This window comes from Bubalus kerabau, chromosome 7, assembly GCF_029407905.1.
Source record: "Bubalus kerabau isolate K-KA32 ecotype Philippines breed swamp buffalo chromosome 7, PCC_UOA_SB_1v2, whole genome shotgun sequence".
NCBI lineage: Eukaryota > Metazoa > Chordata > Mammalia > Artiodactyla > Bovidae > Bubalus > Bubalus kerabau.
The window spans coordinates 98,009,673-98,024,464 of record NC_073630.1 but is presented as its reverse complement, the minus strand read 5'-3'; the positions used below and the strand labels follow the sequence as shown (position 1 = coordinate 98,024,464).

At 35.2% G+C, this 14,792-nt stretch overlaps 1 long non-coding RNA gene across 1 annotated transcript; it reads right to left on the bottom strand.

Moving 5' to 3' along the window:
* Nucleotides 1–282: 282 nt before the first annotated feature.
* Nucleotides 283–13,444, bottom strand: LOC129658022 (uncharacterized). The gene is made up of 3 exons (XR_008717224.1): nucleotides 13,141–13,444; nucleotides 4,699–4,809; nucleotides 283–1,302 (listed from the first exon to the last, which is right to left on the bottom strand). It is a non-coding gene; the product is annotated as an uncharacterized LOC129658022 (long non-coding RNA).
* Between the last annotated feature and the right edge of the window lie 1,348 nt (nucleotides 13,445–14,792).

Sequence of the window (14,792 nt, the reverse complement as noted above, 5' to 3'; positions counted from 1 at the left end):
ACTTTATTTGGGGGGACTCCAGGAGTTGGTGATGGACAGGGAAGCCTGGCATGGTGCAGTCCATGGGGTTGCAAAGAGTGGGACACAACTGAGCGACTGAACTGAACTGAACTGATGTGGTGATGGTTTACTCTCTAAAGCCATGTCTGACTCTTGTGACCCCATGGACTGTAACCCACCAGGCTCCTGTGTCCATAGGATTATCCAGGCAGGAATACTGGAATGGGTTGCCATTTCCTTCTCCAGGGGATCTTCCCAACCCCAGGATCCAACCTGGGCCTCCTGTATTGCATGTGGTCTCCTGCATGGCAGGCAGATTCTTTACCAACTGAGCCACCAGTCAAGACCTAGGTGGTGTGGTAGTATCATTAACTCAAAAAAATTAATTTAGGAGAAAAATCCAATTAGAACAGAAATGTCTAACTGGAGATGCAAGTTCATACTTCAGCTGGTAGTAAAATGACCCTAGTAATCACTTACTAAATGACTGTCAACAAATGAGCAAATAAACAAAATCAGGAGATACACTTTAGAGATAAGATTATAGAATTATCTAAATATAATAAAACATGATGTAAGAGAATAATAGGAATTCTAAGAAATGTCAGGTACAAAAGGGGAAAAAAAGACAATGGTAGGTTACATGCCAATAATATGGATATAACATAGGTGATATTTTCTGAAAACAATGTGTACAAAATTAGATGTCAACAATAAAACCTGAGACCACTTATTTCTATAAGTCTTAATTATCAAGTCTGAGAACACTATTCACATGACATGACTCTACTATCTGTTCTGAAAAATTGTTGACCAGGGAAATAAAGATATAAACCAAAAAACAACTCTATGGTTAACTTAAGGAAATTCCTACAAATCAAGTTATCCTGGCAAATAGTTAGCTGATCTAGGCAAATATCTTTTGTATCATTTTAGCAGAATATTTATGCAAGCAAACAGCTTATCCATCAAACAATAATTTATCAAGACTCTCTTCATGACTCTCACCACATTGTATCCCCAATATTAAACCATTATGTTGTGAAGTTTGCCCAACTCCAACAAATTTCCTACCTTAAACCACTTAAAACCAGAATTAAAAGCCCTATACAAATCTTCCACTGATTTTCCCCTTCTTTATTCAGTACAAAGGTTATCACAATGTCGTGTTCTTCTTTATTGCAGTAGGTCATATAAATTTCACTTTGCTTTATCATTAGGTTTTCTGGTAGACTTCTGGGGAGTTGACAATTGACAAATATAAAACCAGAAGTCCCACTTCTGGATCTTCAGGAAGAAGTCCTGGAAATTTCAGGAAGAAAGTTAAAAGTTTATACAAATCATGATGCAAAGAGGAAATTCATGCCTAAACTGCTAAATATATATGGACAAACAATATACGGAATACAGCTAAACCACTGAGCTGAGGAAAATACATTGCCTAAAACAGTTATGTTAAAAAGTAAAAAGAACTACAAATAATCCCCAGAAAAGCAAAGTGATTAATGACAATTTAAGCATAAATTAATGAATTATAAAACAAAAACAGAATGAATAATATATCCCAAAGCTAATCCTTAGGGGGAAAAGTAAAATGAATACCCAATAAGAATCACAAAATTTACAAGGATTGTCCTAGAATAAACACCACCAAATTCAATTAAAATGAACAGAAACAGTAAAAAAAAAAAAAAAAAAGCAAAGATTATGAACTTACAAACTTTTTTCTGCATAAAGCAAGCTAAGATGGATATTCAAGTTATGGTCACTGGCCATTTATTATGTGAAAAGAAAAGCAACTTAGAAGGTTAAGCCAACAGCTACAGAAGAAAGCTCAGAGGAAGCAGGACTGGGCCCTAATCAAGGAATGGAAAAATGTGCTTACATAACTTTCACAATGGACCAAGATTTCTATGTGCGTAATACTGGCCATATTTTTTTGAACAGGAGTGTCTATTACAGTCATCTTATACCACTGTACGTGAGATGTATGGATGGCAGATAACCTTATCTCTTTAGTTCACAAGTCTTCAGATCAAGAGGAACTTTAGAAAAGGAATTGTATCAAATGAACAATATCTGAAAAACCTTAGTTGCTCAGTCATGTCCAACTCTTTGCGACTCCATGGACTATAGCCTGCCAGCCTCCTCTGTCCATGGGCATTCTCCAGGCAAGAATACTGGAGTGGGTTGCTATACCCTCCTCCAGGGGATCTTCCCAACCCAGGGATCGAACCCAGGTCTCCCGCATTGCAGGCGGATTCTTTACCAGCTGAGCCACCAGGTAAGCCCTTGTAAAACCTTATCTACACCTGAACAAGTTATAAAGCCTCCATAATTAAAACAATAGAACTGCATTTTAACACTACTAAAACTAAATAGTCTCATGTATATAACTTTCAAAATAGCCAAAGCAAATTGTATACACTGTTTGGGAATACATGTATATGTAGTAAAAATATAAAACTTGGTGGCAACGATTTACACCAACATCATGCCAGTGATGTTATATCTGAGAGGAGAGAAAGAAATGAATGAAGGAGGGATCTTAACTATCTGGAATATTTTATGGCTTTAAAACATAGAAATCTGTGGCAGTTATAGCAAAATGTTGACATCTATTTCATCAAGGTTGTGGACTTATAGACCTCTCTTACATTATTTGGAGAACTTCAAGTATTTTATAGTTTAAAGGTGACATTTTGAAAAGGAGAAAGAGAAGAAAAGATGGAGAAGGAGGAGCGAAACGAAATAAATAAATGCAATCATAATCAAAAACACAAACTACTAAAGTTTTGTTTTTTAACAACTTTCCCTAGAACTACAAGTTCATTAGGTACATTTTCTTGTTTTCACATTTTCATAAACAACTTTACTAAATCTTTTGCCACCACAAAACACAGACTGCCATCCCTCCAGCATCTAAAAATAGTTTTCTCAAGGGAAAGCTATACCAATGTCATATATTTCAGACTTATGACAGTATCTCCCTTGGGTAATTTTTGTATCTGTCAGAAAAGGCTAGAATACACTGCAGTAACAAACAAAATGTATATGGCTTATCACATAAAAGTCTATTTCACGTTCAAGGAGGTTCAGCAATAGCTCTGTTCATCACAGACTCTCAAGGACCCAGAATGACAGAGATTTAAGTTTGACAGACACATTTTAGATTTCTGCCACAGGGAATAAGTAACATGGCAAACCATGCACAGGTTCTTGAGATTTTCACAAGGAAATGACACATATTGCTAGCCTAGAGCGAGTTATTGGTATTCCTATTATTAAAGGGACATTATCTTTCCATGCATGGAGAAAGAAGAGAGTTAGAAATATTTTATGACTGGCAATAATAATTTCCACATTATCTGAAGAGAAGGACAAAATTAAATGTTTATTTCTTTTTATTATTATTGCAATTTTGTGAATGTAATACTTACAAATTATGTAAATATGAAAGATGTGAAATGGCAAAAACAATACTGAATTTCTCCACTATAAGCCACTCATTATTAACTTGAATTGTCAAATCAAATCACAAGTTCAGGGCTTCCCTGGTGGTCTAATGGTTAAGAGTCCACCTTGCAATTCAGGAGACACTGGTCTCATCCCTGGTCCGGGAAGATCCCACATGCCGCACAGCAACTAAGCCCATGTTCCTTAACTACTGAGACCCCATTCTAGAGCCCGACAGCCACAATAATGAGCCCACACACTGCTACTACTGTGGCCTGTGCACAACACGGGCCACAGCAGTGTACTAGAGTCTGTGCCCCACAACACAGAAGCCACTGAAACGAGAAGCCTGCACACTGAAACTAGAGCGGAGCCCCCACTTGTTACGACTAGAGAAAGCCTGTGGACAGCAACAAAGACCCAGCACAGCCAAAAAAGACTAAATAAATAAAAACCTTTTTAAGTTAAAGTTACAACACATTTATAAAAATTTAAAAATCACAAGTTTAGAACAATTAAAAAAAATAATCTCAAAGGTTTTTTTTTTTGAATTATTAATATAGCCCCACATCTCTGCCTAAAACAATGATAGTCAATGATGTGAAAGAATAAAATATATCAAATCATTTACTGAACAAAGATGAGGTATATTGTTTCTATATAATTCTTTCAAATACTTATTATTTAGAATACCTTCAGATAATACATTATGATTTACAAAGCATTCAATCAGTACTTGATTATAAGTATATAGGCATATTCTTTAGTGTTTCCATAAATAATAAACTGTACAGGGTAGTAATTGCTTATATATCTCTTTTATCTATTTCTGTAATGGTTATAAATCACAGACAAAGTTATATGCAACTAACTAATCTCAAATTTTTGAAGGCTCCTCATTGTGTCATTTTTAATAGATATTAGTGGCAATAAATTCTTATTTGAGCTATTGGACTTTAAAACAATAGGCACACTACAGCTGCATACAGTAAACAAATACTTATTTTAAAATCTTACATTACTATATTTTATTAACTCTTATTTGAAAAATATCTTTTTTTTTGAAAAATACCTTAAAATTCTAACAAATCGAGATTAAAAAGAGCAAGACATCTGTATCTTAAATTTGAAAAGATTTTATAAGAAAACATGTTTAAGCCAGGAAATATTTCAAGCAATAGTGCTTACATTTCTTCAAAAACAACAATGATAAAATATGAATATTGGTGGTAAAGAACCCACCTGTCAATGCAGGAGACATAAGAGACACAGGTTCAATCCCTGTAGAAGGGCATGGCAACCCACTCCAGTATTCTTGCCTGGAGAATCCCATGGACAGAGGAGCCTGGTGGGCTATAGTCCAGAAGGTCACAAAGAGTCAGACATAACTGAAGAAACGTAGCATGCATGCACACATTATATATCTAACCAGCAGGTGGAGAAGAAAGAAAATATCTATACCTTTTTAAACAGTCTCTTTATAAAATTTACATCAAATGAAGTACACAGGTTTAGAAATCTTAAGTGAATTGGCCTCTTTTCATCTGTTGTAATTAAGAATAAAGTGCAGAAAGATAAACATGGACTTTTTAGTCATTATCCCCAAGGCCTTGCAGTTAGTTCTCAGGACAAGCAAATTAAAGGCCCTGCCCACAAGAACTTTATATGTAGATGAGTAAGTGAGGCTTGAAAATGCAACCAAGTATAAAAGTAAGAATAACATGCTGCTTAGAAATATATTTGATAAAAAATAGAAAAAACAAGACGATTAAAGATATTAGACTATATGAACCTGAGAAAACAAAGTGGGGAAATTGGCAATTAATTTGAACTCTAAACTCTATTCTGAGTAACTAAATTCAAATAATCTTTTATTTCAATTTCTAGATTTTTACTCTAACCTCTTTTTGGAAAGAATTATAATTTAAATTTTACTGATTGCATAGAATTAACTGAGTTATAAATATGAAATTTAAAAGGACACATGATATTTAAGTAATCAATTTTGAGAAGACTGGATGAATACATTGTATTTATATCTATCTCTACTGCATTACAAAGTTTATGAAATGGCAGGGAAAATAATAATAAATAAAAAATTTCTGGAAAACAATTAAAGATGCCAAAACAGAAATACTGAATATTTTGAAGATGGAAAAAAGACATTCCTGAATTTACAGAGAAATAGCACCATAGAACACCATCATTTATGACAATGCTGTAGAAGGTAAGTGGTTATGGAGTGATATGGTCAGAAAACACTCTACATATATTTTAAAACTGGATAGAGAACATTTAAATATACCATACAGAATTCAAAAGCAAACAGAGAAGAAAGAGAGTTGAGCCTTTTAAAAATTTTAACTTAAAGGAAAATGAGTTTTACTTTATGGCTTATTGACCCAAAAGTATCATCTACCCCAACAGCTACAGAACATGGCGCAGGGAAAAACTATAGGCGCACAGAGTAAGAGTGCCAGATACCGGAGTTCAGTGCAGGCAAAGCAGCTGAAAATGTAAAGGGAAAATCCAGACTCTAAGAGAATCAAAGAAATAGATCAAAATTAAAAGCAAAAGCTGTCCAAATACCTGGCTGACAGTATGGTGAAAAATACAGAAAGAGATCAAAGAAAATTAACCTCTTGAAAGGTAAAACTATACAGAATCCATTCTAATGCTTTTCCCAGCTAAGCACATTTCCCAATTATGCATAATTTGGCCACAGAAAGCTTTAAGTGTCAGAGTACAAAGCTCAAAGATGGCAAAGCATCTTAAAAAGGAATCCATAAAATTAGCTAGATAAGTTCAATAGGAGACATTTACATGACTTACAAAAAGAACCAGTGAACGTAAAATAGATCAATAAAAATTCCTAAGCCAAAGAACAGAGGAAAAAGAACAAGACCTCTGAAATAGTCTAACGTGCATATTTGGAATTCCAGAAATAAAGGAGAGAGACAAAGAGGCAGAAAAAAATTTGAAAAAGAAAATTAGAAATTTACAAATTTTGTAGAAAATATTAATTTATAGATTCAGAAAGGTCAACAAATATCAATCAAGATAAATAAAAAGAAATATATACCTAGACACAGAGACAAACTGCTAGGAGCAAAAGATAAAGAGACAGTCTGGAAAAAAAGTCAGAGCAAAACACTTCAGGAGGTATGGAGAAAGTGGGCATACCACAAACGTCTCATGAGAAACTATGAAAATCAGAAGACGCTGGGATAGCATGTTCAAAGCACTAAAGGATAAAAAGTTATTTACAGCAAAGCTATACTTCAAAAATGAAAGCAAATTAAGAACATTTTTAAGATTAAAAATTAGAGAAGCTGTCAGGAATAGATATGTAGTATTGCTGTTGATGTTCAGTGGCTAAGAACTGTCTGACTCTTTGTGAGCCCATGGAGTGCAGCGTGCCAGTCTTCCTGTCCTTCACTATCTCCTGGAGTTTGCTCAAACCAAGTCCATTGAGTCAGTGATTCCATCCAACCAACTCATTCTCTGTCACCCCCTTCTCTTCCTGCCAACAATCTTTCCCAGCTTCAGGGTCTTTGTGAATGAGTCAGCTCTCTGCATCAGGTGGTCAAAGTATTGAAGCGTCAGCATTAGTCCTTCCAATGAATATTCAAGGTTGATTCCCTTTTGGATTGACTGGTTTGATCTCCTTGATGTCCAAGGGACTCTCAAGAGTCTTCTCCAGCACCACAGTTTGAAAACATCAATTCTTTGGCACTCAGTCTTCTCTATGGTCCAACTCGCACATCTGTACATGACTGCTGGAAAAATCATAGCTTTGACAATATGGACCTTTGTTGGCAAAGTGATGCCTCTGCTTTTTTATTCACTGTCTAGGTTTGCCATAGCTTTTCTTCCAAAAAGCAAGTGGCTTTTAATTTCATGGCTGCAATTATCATCCACAGTGATTTTGGAGCTCAAGAAAATAAAATCTGTCATTGTTTCCATTGTCCCCCCATCTATTTGCCATGAAGTGATGGGACTGGATGCCATGACCTTAGTCTTTTTTTTGTTTGTTTGTTTTGTTTTTTTTTTTAATTTTATTTTATTTTTAAATTTTACATAACTGTATTAGTCTTTTGAATGTTGAGTTATAAGCCAGCTTTTTTGCCGGGAGCTGGCATATTGCATATTGAGTGCATATTGCATATTGCATAGAGTGCAGCACTTTCCACAGCATCATCTTTCAGGATCTGGAATAGCTCAACTAGAATTCTATCACTGCCAGGAGCAGGAGCTCCGCCCATGGCAAAGGTCATGAGGAAGGAGGCTCGGCATACGCAAAGGCGGGATCGAGCCTCAGGAGTCCCCCCTGGAAATTCTCAAGCATCTACCCCCAAACCAGAGTCTGCCTACTTTCTGCTTTGTGCTCTCACCAACACCTCTGACTTCACAGGGGGGCTGTCCCCCACTACCTCTCTCTGAAAAAAGAGTTAGCTTACAGCTCCAGTTAATAATTCCTGGGTGTGACAGTGTTTCAACCTACAAACTCCTTTGGATATCCTCTAGCCTGCCTGAATAGGTTTTTCCGGCCACATGTGATTGTTCAGAGCCTCCCAACTGTGAGAGGCAGGAGATGTTCTAAACTGTCTAAACACAGATTCCTTTGAGTAGTTAAAAGATTGATTAGAAATTGTATTGGTGAAGGGTTTTTCACTTATTGGGCCAATGTTTGCTGCTAAGTCTCCATACTCCTTACCTACTGTGTCCTTGGCAGTGTATTGATTGATATAATGGGTGTATAGAAATGTAAGTAGTAGCCTCAATGTTTGTAACCTTGGACCCTTGAGTTAATTCTTTTCTTGATTGAGCCCACCTCACCTTTGCCCTATAGGAATGCAGCTTTGTCCAATGCTTTTTTGGAGGCTGGTGCCTGACTTCGGAATAATCACCTTTAGAGAAAAATAAGTTTCTTAAAATGTTAACAGGCCTCCTGGCCAGAAGATGATGTAAATCACCTGAACTTTTGCATATGATAAGTTTGAAAGCCTGGCTTCGATTAGGATCAGGAACTGCTGTCCTTGCATGACTCCACCCCTTCCCCCATTATCCTCTCTGCATAACTTAAGGTATAAAAACTACTTTGGAAAATAAAGTGCGGGCCTTGTTCACCGAAACTTGGTCTCCCCATGTCGCTCGCTCTCTCAAATTCTGGCTGAGTCTCCATCTGGAGCGTGGAACCCGCCATGCTTGCTAATTATGCCTGGGCTTCTAAGATCCGACCAGGGAGGCCTCAGTGTCTCCTCTCCTTCAGGAGAACGGAAGGACGCCTGCGGCCTACGTAAGTGGTGCAAACTTCTTGTCTTGAAGTTTTATTGGTCTCCCGCGTAAACCAAGCTACTCAGCCTCTTTTCTCCACTGAATTTTCCTACTGAGCTATCCTCATTCTATTACTCTTTATATCTTTGATAAATATTTAAATAAATAGGTTGCCTATGCCGTCTCTCCTTCGAATACCCTGGATCAGCAGGGGCTGGACCCTGGCACTTTTTCACTCTCCTCTTTCACCTTCATCAAGAGACTCTTTAGTTCCTCTCCACTTTCTGTCATTAAAGTGGTATCATGTGCATATCTGAGGTTGTTGATATTTTTCCCAGCAATCTTGATTCTAGCTTGTGATTCATCCAACCCAGCATTTTGAAGTAGATGTGTTCTGCATAGTAGTAAAATAAGCAGGGGGACAATATATAGCTTTGACGTACTCCTCTTTCCCAGTTTGGAACCACTCCATTGTTCCCTGTCCAGTTCTAACTGTTGCTTCTTGACCTGCACACAGGTTTCAGAGGAGGCAGGTAAGGTGGTCTGGTATTCCCATCTCTTTCAGAATTTTCCACAGTTTATTGTGATCCACACAGTCAAAAGCTTTAGCATGGTCAATGAAGCAGAAGTAGATGTTTTTCTGGAATTCTCTTGCTTATTCTATGATCCATTGGATGCTGGCAATTTGATCTCTGGTTCCCAAGAAGGTGTTTCAGCTGGGGAAAACAGGAGATCCCCACTGTTTCTGCCCTGTTGGGAACTGGGGACCTTTCACATGTTAGGTGAACATGATAACCACTACAGTATGGAAACACACATGTAGTTTAGGAAATGCTAAGGGGAGTTCTTCAATCTGAAACTAAATGACACTGGATGACAACTCAGATATACAGGGAAGAATGAAGACTATTACAAATAGTAAAAGTATGGGTAAATACAAAACTATTATTTTCTCTTTACTTTTTGTAAGCTATATGAGTATATAAGGTGAAAAAGTACTACATGTTATTTGTTGCTTTATGGACTAAATAGACACATGCATGACAAGTCTTAAGAAGGGGGAGAAAATGGAAATACATACTGTTATAAGATTCCTGTATTTTATAAGAAGTAATTTAAAATTATTTCTAAGCAGACTGACTAGGTATATAAGCTATATTTTTAACATTTTAGCAACCACTAAAAAATGCAGATATAAATAACAGAGGTATGAAATAGCATTTTGAAATTAATTTGATTGATTTTAAAAGGCAAAAAATTGAAAGAAACAAAACTTCAATAAGAAAAATTTTAAATAGTAAAAAGCAGATCTAAGTGCAATTGTATCAATAATTACATTAACTATAAAAGACTTGAATCAGTAGTTAAAGACTGCCACCTGGATATAAATGAACTGTCTTCTGCATATAAAATCTTAAAAAGAAAACACAGATACTGAAAGTGAGAGCTGTCAAAATGCTTATTTGTAAACAACAAAAACAACAGAATATTGATATAATAAGAAATAAAGACAAGTGGTAGTTTTAGAGATAGAGAAGGATATTTCACCATTATAAAAGTCAGTGTATCAAGAAGATAAAATAATTATAAATATACTTGACTCAATAAAAGGGTTTCAAAATATATGAAGCAAAAACTGGAAGAAAAAATAAAAAAGACAAATCTACAATCTCGGCTGGGGACTTTAACACACATTTCCCAGAAAACAGAATAACCAGCAAAACCATCTATAATAATGTAGATCTGAACAACACTGTCAATTATCTTAACCTACATGACATTTAAAGAAAACTATAATGCTACAATTTCAGAATACATAGTCTTCTCAAAGCACATGGAAAAATAACCAAGATGGAGCATATACTCAGCCATAAAACTGGTCTCAATACAGCTTAAAAGATGGAAATATTTTTCTTTGACCAAAGTTTAAATTTAAAAATCAGCAAAAATAAGACATCTAGAAGTCCCAAGTATTTTCAAGTTAAATATCTTCCAAGTAATCTTCAAGGAAGAAATTACAATGGACATTAGAAAATATTTTGTAGTGGATAACACTGAATGCAACAAATCAGTATTTGAGAAATTCAGTGTAAACAGTGCTCAGAGAGAAATTTATAGTATAACATGCTTAAGTATTAGAAAAGAAAAAAGGTTTAGATCAAATTTTATATCAAACCAAAGATGCAAGTCATTGCACTAAACAGTAGGGGAAAAAAAGGAATTTAACCCAAAGTAATGAATTTAAGGAATAATTAAGAATAGAAGTAAATTATATATAAAACAAAATTAGAGACATATCAATGAAGCTGATCTTTGAAAAGATCAATAAATTGAATAATTATATCTAGATTTATCAGGAAAAAGAGATGACATTCAGATTAACAATATTAAAAATAAAAGACAGGTCATCACTAAGTACTTTATCAACATTAAAAGGATTATGAAGGAAATTTAAGGTTAACTTTATCTTAAAAAATTCAACTTAGATAAAATGGACACATAGTTTGAAAGACACTATCAAAGTTCACTCAAGAATAAATAGGTAACCTGAAACACCTGGATGTATGAAAATCTGAATAAGCTTTCCACAACAAAAGCAACAGGCCCATATACCTTCTTGGTTGAATTTTACCTAACACTTAAGGAAAACAAACAAATACGTACAAACTCTTCCAGAAAATAGAAGGGAGGTAGGGAGGTACATTTTCCAATTCATTAAAAGACATTATTGAAAAATATAAATATTCTTCATGAAAACAGATGTAGGAATTCTTTTAAAATTTTAGCAAATCAAGTCTGAAATCTGAAATATATAAAATGAATAATATATCATGACTAAGTGGGATTTATCCCAAGAAAACAGATTGCTTTAGCATTTTACGGTAACAATAACCCTGTATACAAGACAGCAAAAGAGACACTGATGTATAGAACAGTCTTTTGGACTCTGTGGGAGAGGGAGAGGGTGGGATGATTTGGGAGAATGGCATTGAAATATGTATAATATCATATATGAAACGAGTCGCCAGTCCAGGTTCGATGCACAATACTGGATGCTTGGGGCTGGTGCACTGGGACGACCCAGAGGGATGGTATGGAGAGGGAGGAGGGAGGAGGGTTCAGGATGGGGAACACATGTATACGGGCAGATTCATTTCGATATATGGCAAAACCAATACAATATTGTAAAGTTAAATAAAATAAAATTAAAAAAAAAATAAAATCTATTAGTGTAATTTAATATATTACCAGGTTTAAAATAGGATGAATAAAAAGCATTTGGTAAAAGTGAACAACTATTCATGATTGAAAACTCTTATCCAACTATAAAAAGAAGGTATAAAGGGCATCTCCAAAAACCCACAGCCAATGCCAAAGTTATCTCTCCCAAGAATCAGGATCAAGGCAAAAATATTTGCTCTTATAAATTCTATTCAACATTGTTTTAGAGGTGCTAATTATTTCAATAAGAAAGGCATTAAATAAATATGAACTGGAAAAAAGAAAACAAAATTTTTCCCTGTTTCATCATCAACATAGAAACACGATCATCAACATAGAGAAAATCTTAAGGAATGTACAAAAAGCTACTTACTGGTGTTAAAATTAAAAATAAAATGGATATCAAACTTGAGAATGCGCTGAGCAGACAAAACCATTTAAGCCATGTAAGGAAAACTAAATCTTGCTTATTTCATGAATGTGGGTAAAATTAATTTAGGGTTGTTTCTTGTAAATGCCTCTGATAGTCACAAAGAAACTTAAGCCATCTTCCTAAAAATGGTATAAGACAATCATTTTAACTGGTCCCTTGTATGGAATCCCACATTGTAATAACCAATCATTATAAAGGGAAAACAACTTCCTCATTTTCTCTCTATAAGCCATCCTATAACTTCATGCCTTTGAGCTATGTGTCAATTTATACTCCCATTTCTAGAACCATGATATGCATAATAAACACTTACTAAATACTATTTGATTTGGTGGTTTTTAATTTTGCTATTTCTGGATTTTTGTCACAAATAATGTTGTAAGATACAAATTCATCATGTAAAAAATTATTGTATTTACATACAGTAGCAATGAATTATTACAAGACAAATTTTTTTTCAAGTATCCATTAAGAAATATGAAATACCTTGGGATAAATTTAACAAAATATGTGTAAGACGAAGCCCCTGAAAACTCTAAGACATTGCTAAGAGAAATTTTAATAGGCCTAAATACTCTAGTTTTCAATCCAGTTTCCCAGAAGCTTGGAAGTCACCACTTACCAAAAAGTAACATGCTAAACAACCAATCAACAACTCTGCTTAGATCTATAAAAGAAGTGAGGTCACAGGGTAAACAACTGCCACTCACATTGTAAACACCAACAAGCAGATATAGACAATCACAACTTACAGGGACAGAACCCCAAGAGCTGAAACGTCCACAGGCGCCAAGGCTAGAGCAGGAAAGGCTAAAGTTATCACTGACTAATTACTGGAGGCTCAGTTTGAGAGTTAAAAACTCCAGAGGACCCAGCCATTGGGAGTGGGGCACACTTTTGTGCATTTTACCTCCAGGAGTCCTACCAAGTCCTCAAAGAAAATACTGAAGAAAAATCCCTCTTGAGCTTCCAGCAGGGAGAGAGGAAATGGGAACCATTTTGAAGTCAGAGCTTGCTGCTCTTAACAAGACTTGTCTCAGAGAAATGAGTTAACCAGAGTGTAATCAGCTGGGGCTTTAACAGAGCCTAATTAATTTGGGGGAAATGAAATACTCAACCCCAGCCCACTCTAGGCTTCCTGTCTCACTGAGGTTTGGGGTTTCTTCTGAAGTAAGCATCAGAACAAATCTTGTATATGGCAGTGGTGTTGGAATAATCAGACTGAGATTTTTAAAACAACTATGATTAATACTCTATGGTTCTAGTGGATAAAGTAAGCAGCATACAAGAAGAGATGGGCAATGTAAGCAGAGAGATAGAAATTCAAAATAGGAGCCAAAAGAAATGCTAGAGATCAAAAACACTCTAAGAAAATGAAGAAAGTATTTGATGGGTTCTTTTAGCAAACTAAACATGTCTAAGGAAAGAATCTCTTATCGAGAATATTTCAATAAAAACTCCAAAATTGAAAGTACAGTGAACGAAAAAGGATAGAATATCCAAGAATAGAGAACTGCAAAATGTATAACCTACACATAATGGGAATATAAGAAGGAAAAGAGGGAAAGGAATAGAAAAAAATATTTGAAGCAATAATGACTATTTCCACAAATTAATATCAGATGCCAAATCACAGATCCAGAACACCCCACAAACAAAAAACCCTACACATAGACATGTTGTTTTCAAATAAGAGAAAAATGAAAGAAAGCAGAGGAGGGAAAATATCTTTGGAGAATCAAAAGTAAGAAGCAAGAAGAGAGCTGAAATACAAGCAAAAAGAGAGTTGAAATAGTTAAAAGTACTGAGAGAAAAAAAAGCAACAAACTACAATTCTGTACCCTGCAAAATTATCTTTTAAAAATGGAGGAAAAAAAAGATTTTCTCAGACAAACAAAAATAGAGGAAATCTGTTGCCAGTAGAGTTACTTTGCAAAAAACTGTTATTAATAGAAGTTCTTTAGGTAAAAGAAAAATAATATGAATCAGAAACCTGGAACTACATGAAGAAAGAGCATCAGAGAAGGAATAAGTGAAGGTAAAACAAACGTTTATTTTCTTATTCTTAATTTAGCTAACAGATAACAGTTCATTCAAAACAAAAATAGTAGCAATGTATTCTATTATGTATGTCTATGTAAATATATGTATGTAAATGAAGTGAATGAACGGTATAAAGGATGAAAGGGAGAAATTAAGATTATTTTATTATAAGGTATTCATAGTACCTGTGAGGTGGTATAGTTTTATTTGAAAGTAGACTTGGATTCGGAGAAGGCAATGGCACCCCACTCCAGTACTCCTGCCTGGAAAATCCCATAGACGGAGGAGCCTGGAAGGCTGCGGTCCATGGGGTCGCTGAGGGTCGGACACAACTGAGCGACTTCACTTTCACTTTTCACTT